The following is a 6,000-nucleotide window of genomic DNA, read 5'->3' as shown; positions in this document are numbered from 1 at the left end:
GGGCAGGAGGAGAAGGGGATGACAGAGGATGAGATGGCTGGATGGCATCACCGACTCGATGGACATGAGTTTGAGTGAACTCTGGGAGTTGGTGATGGACAGGGAGGCCTGGCGAGCTGCGATTCATGGGGTCACAAAGAGTCGAACATGACTGAGTGACTGAACTGAACTGAACTGCACTGAATGGTGTTGAACACATTTTCCTAAGCTTAATCGCCATTTGGGTGATTTCTTTGAGAAATATCGCTTTGCTTATGTATTTTTAGGTTGTAGATTATTTTTTTAATCATTTTAAAATGTATAGGCATGTTTGTTATTCTGTATTCAAGTTGTTTATCAGATATGTGCATGCATACGTGCTCAGTCCATTTCAGTCATATCCTACTCTTTGCCACGCTATGGACTGTAGCCTGCCAGGCTTCTGTGTCCAGGGGGATTCTCCAGGCAAGAATACTGGAGTGGGTTGCCATGCCCTCCTCCAGGGTCTCTTCCCAAGACAGGGTTGAACCCATGTCTCCTGCATCTCCTGAATTTCAGGCAGATTCTTTACCCACTAAGCCACCTGGGAAGCCCTTATCAGATATACATAACACAGATGTTTTAACCCAGTCTATAACTTGTGTTTTCATTCTCTAGGTGGTGTGTTTGGGAAACAGATATATTTAATTTTGAAAGAGTGAAATTTAATATTTTTCCTTTTCTGATTGGGTTTGTATGTGTGCTTTTGAAGGAATCTAAGCTGTCAAACTTATAAAGAAATTCTCTTGTATTTTTAGGAAGTTTTATAGTTTCATTGATCACGTTTAGATCTTGTATCCACCTAGAGTTAATTTTTTTGTTATGAGGAAGGAGTCAAGGTACTTTCAAAAGATGCAAATGGCCAGTTGCCAGAAATGCAATTAAAACCACAATAAGATATCACTAAGAGCACATTCTAGTGTTTGTGTGGTAGCAGCACAAGTGGGGGCTTCCCAGGTGGCTGAGACAGTAAAGAGTCTGCCTGCAATGTAGGAGAACTGGGTTCAATCCCTGGGTCAGGAAGATCCCTTGGAAAAGGGGATGGAAACCCACTCCAGTATTCTTGCCTGGAAAATCACATGGACAGAGGAGGCTGACGAGCTACAGTTCATAGCATCACAAAGAATCCGACATGACTAGCTGTTATCCCAGAAAGACCATCTTTTTCCCCATAGAACTGCATAGACCCCTTTGGAGAAAATCAATTGGTGATATATACATATGAACCTATTTTTTGATTTGATCCTGCTTACTCATCTTTATTTTATTCTCTTTCCAACAGAACATTCTGTCCTAGTTACTGGGGCTTCATATACATTTTGATATCTGGAAATGCAATTCAAACTTTCTTCTTTTTCAAGGTTTATTTTAGGTCTTTGAATTTCCACCAAACATAGAATTAGCTTCTCAACGTGTACCAAAAATCATTGCTAGTAGTTAGGCTGGGCTTGTGTTGAATTTATGGATTCATTTGGGACAAGTTACATCTTGACATATGGAGTCTTATGTTATCCCCTTTTATGTAGATACTGTCTTTTTTTTTTTTTTTTGGTAGAGGACTGTATGCTACTGCTGCTAAGTCGTTTCAGTCATGTCCGACTCTATGTGACCCCATAGATGGCAGCCCACCAGGCTCTGCCATCCCTGGGATTCTCCAGGTAAGAACACTGGAGTGGGTTGCCATTTTCTTTTCCAATGCATGAAAGTGAAAAGTGAAAGTGAAGTCTCTCAGTCGTGTCTGACCTTCAGCAACCCCATGGACTGCAGCCTACCAGGCTCCTCTGTCCATGGGATTTGCCAGGCAAGAGTACTGGAGTGGGGTGCCAGACGGTATACCTTGTGTTAAATTAATTCTTATGTATTTAATAAATGAAATTTAAATTTCACTTTATAATGATTTCATTAGTATCTAGAAATAAAATTTATATTCGTGTTTAGTGACTGTATCGGAGAAGACAATAAAAGATTATATTATAGTGCTCTAGTGCTCAGTTGTGTCTAACTTTTTGAGACCCCATGAACTGCTGTAGACTGCCAGGCTGCTCTGTCCATGGCATTGCTCAGGCAAGAATACTGGAGTGCATTGCCATTTCCTCCTCCAGGGGATCTTCCCGACTCAGAGGCTAAACCTGCATCTCCTGCATCTTCTCCACTGGCAGGCAGACTCTACCACTGAGCCATGCTGCTGCTGCTGCTGCTGCTGCTGCTAAGTCGCTTCAGTCATGTCTGACTCTGTGTGACCCCATAGACGGCAGCCCACCAGGCTCCTCTGTCCCTGGGATTCTCCAGGCAAGAACACCGGAGTGGGGTGCCATTGCCTTCTCCGACCATTGAGCCATACCAGTGGACTTTTGGCCTGGGTTTACTTCCGCAGTTCATTGACTCAGTCACTGGAGGGGGCCGCTTCAACTGAAAACAGCTGTCTTTTCTGGGAGAAGGAAAGGGAAACGTATTTTCCATTGATGTGCCAAAGAAAAAGGAAAAATGACATAGTTCCATTCTCTCTCCCTCTTCTTTGAATGTTTAAACATTCATTTTCATGTTAAAAAGAACAAGTTACCCTGTGGTTAGAATACCTTTATGCTGAACTACAAAATCACTTTTATTTCTGAAAGAGTTCCAGGAAAAAAAAGAAAGAAAAAGTAAGGAAGAGTAAGATCAAAATGTTTTGGTAGATTCCATCCACAGTCCCAACAGAAGCCATTCCCTCTAAAGGCTGCATCTCTAATTCAGGGCATTTCATGATATTAGCTTCTGATGTTTCCCATCATCAATTTAGACATTTCTGAGCAGGCTGTCTCTACATTTAAAAGCTACAGCTTTGCATGCTTTTATTTGAAAAGGTATTTATCCCAACACACCTTTCAGTGTTTTAATATATTTCCTATATTACATACAAAAAATATATGCTATCCATATTTGAGCATAACTTTTCCACCACCCATAGTGTTCCTTTACATAACAGGTGACACGTGATATATTACACATAGTACAGTTTTGAGGGAGGAGATGGTTGTTGGGTTTATAGACCACCTATCTTGCCATTTGCAGAGACTAGAATGGAGGACTGAGGCTGTTTTTGAGTTGATGAGAATAGAAAGGTGATGAAGGAAGGATTCAGATGGAACCACCCTTTGTGGTCAGTGGAGCTGGAATGAGTGATCTTCCCTGACAGAGACTTTACAGTGGTCCCAACATCCCAACATTGGGAAGATGTTATTCTCTTTTGACAGCTTGTACTTTATAATCCCTGGCTGAGTGTCTGTGGTCAAGGATTCTGGGCATCTTAGCCGAACAACCTAAGCCCTTTCCATGTACCTTCCTGAACACTACTTTCTCTGTTTCCCTCCTCTGATTATCTTTTCCCTTCCCTATTACTTATGCTTTTATCCCTTCCCCTGACCTTTTCTACTACTTACATCCACCCTACACACCGCCTCGACTTTGTTTGCATTCCTTCCTGTCTTTTCTCTCTGCTTCAGCATCCTTGGTGCACAGCACCTACAAGCAAGGGCATAGAGAACACGAGGATTAAAGATCACTCCTCAAGAAGAATGAGGTGAACACCATCTGAGTCATCAGTTACTATATCAAGAACAGATGCATTGAGAAATGTTTACCTAGATGGTGGTAGACACATGATTCCAAGGACCTTTACAGGAGCCCAGAACTCCAGGTTGTATAGCTTTAGTCTCAGCGTTATTAATATTTTCTGTCCTCCAGAGAACATCACTGCCTGCTCTGGATTTCACATACATTTTCTGGAATGTGAATGGAAATTTTCATCTCCTTACAACAGAGAGCTTAGTACAGTTTTCTGGTATTAATTAATGTTTTCCATACGCTTCATAGAACACCAGCCAATTTCTTTAAGGAACCAAATGATAGAACAATGACTCTAGAAAGACGTATCATTGTGATTGGTGTTCCTTTTACGGAGCCAGACTTTAAACTTCACAGAGGGTGGCAGCAGACACCGTGTGAGTTGGGGATGACTCTCCTTCTTTGGAGGACATGACTAAAACAGGGGAGGAAGACCTAGACAAGGAGCTGCTTGATCATTGGCTGGCAGATCCTGGCAACAACACACTGATGCCTGCTCTGGTTCCAAGTCTCCACCAGCAGCAGTTCTTTCTGTTTTGTGGAAACAAGCCTAGGAGCAGACACAAGTCTGAGCTCTGAGCCCATGACCCTGGTTTGTCCTTGAAGTATGAGGCTGGTGACTGTAGTGACCGTGTTTCTGACCTTGGGTAAGTGTTCTGTGTCTACAAGGGATGACTTGAGGTCAAAGGGCCATGAAGTGTTATTTGCTCTCTACTCTCCCTGAGCTCTATTTAGCATTATAACGATGGAATTGAGATCTGATCTATGCATTTGCTAGGGAGCACAAACTTCTACATGATAGGTTAAATCATAGCCACGATCCCAGAAGAGCACTTAGCAGTAACCAGTTTGTAAGAAATCCCTGGGTTTACTGAGCAAAGGACCCATGAGATAAAGGCTATAGAGTCTCAGATTCTTGACATGTGTCTTTGGTCTCTATATAAACATCAGTGATATTTTGCAGGACATAGATAAAAACAGTGGAATAGGGGGTAGGTCCAGACAGTTATAGGAATGTTATATGCTTGATCCACAGAATTACACTGATTTGTGGTCAGGGGCTAATTTTATTTTCTTGACCCTTCTAGGGACTGTGATTGATGCTAAGACCACACAGCCCAACTCCATGGATTGTGCTGAAGGAGAAAATGTAAACCTGCCTTGTAACCACTCTACCATTGGTGGAGATGAATATATACATTGGTATCGGCAAAATCCCCATCAGAGTCCACAGTATGTCATTCATGGCTTATGAGGCACAGTGAAAAGCAGCATGGCCTCTCTGACCATAGCTCCAGAGAGAAAGTCCAGCACCCTGGTCCTGCCCCAGGTCACCCTGGGAGACGCCGCTGAATACTACTGCGTCCTGAGAGAGGCACACTGGGACAGACGGGGCTGCACCTGTGCAGCATCTCTGGTGGGAAGAAGGGGGGACACAGCAGGGAGAGCAGTCACGAGAGCAAATCTAGAGTCATCTAGAAGGAGAGTCAGAGAGCAGTGAGAGATGAGGAAAATGAAGGGAAGGAGAAGGGAGGAAGGTGGCTAAAGAAAAGAAGAGAAAGAGGACAAAGAATAAGCACTTAGTTTACTGATGTAGCTGAGAAGAATTTTGAGGAATGTCAGAATCATAATTTTAGCATAGCAATAAAGTAAAGAGGTGTTAATAATTTGTTGTGGCTCCTCCTCATGTCAATAAAATTTTGGTTTTAGTGTGCTAGTCCAAACATAAGAAGTGGGAAACATACAAATAATTCTCCTTGTACCAAAGGCTTCTTTCATTTGGATCCAGGGCCAAGTCCAGACTCGGATGTGTTATAGTTGTTCCACTTACCAGAAATAAACTACTCTTTCTCTGAGAAAAATCCGAAATGTTATTGTTGCTAGTCTAGGACATTCATATTTCCCATGAAGAAGTTTTTTGAAAGAAACAAAAATTAAGCGAATAATAATTTTTCACTTTCTAGGCAAGTCTGGAAACCCTGCTTCTATAAAGAATTTTCATCATTTTTGATATTCCCTAAGCAGCCCTTTGGCTCAGCAGTAAACAATCTGCCTGCTGCAGAAGCTGCAGGAGAGAGACAAGGGTTTGATCCTAGGGTTTGGAAGTTCCCCTGGAGGAGGGCACGGCAGCCCACTCCAGTGTTCTTGCCTGGGGAATCCCATGGACACAAGAGCCTGGTGGACTACAGACCCTAGAGTTGCAAAGAGTTGGACATGACTGAAGAGACTTACCATGCAGGCATGCAAACAGCATGTGGGGCTTACCCTGGTGGCTCAGTGGTAAAGAATCTGCCTGCCAATGCAGGGGACACAGATTCAATCCCTGGCTGGAAAACTAAGATCCCACATGCAATTAGGAGCAATTAGGCTTACGTGTTG

This window comes from Ovis aries, unplaced genomic scaffold (genome assembly GCF_016772045.2).
Source record: "Ovis aries strain OAR_USU_Benz2616 breed Rambouillet unplaced genomic scaffold, ARS-UI_Ramb_v3.0 scaffold_244, whole genome shotgun sequence".
In the NCBI taxonomy this organism is placed as follows: Eukaryota; Metazoa; Chordata; class Mammalia; order Artiodactyla; family Bovidae; genus Ovis; species Ovis aries.
The sequence above is the reverse complement of the archived record's forward strand: the minus strand, read 5'-3'. Positions refer to the sequence as shown.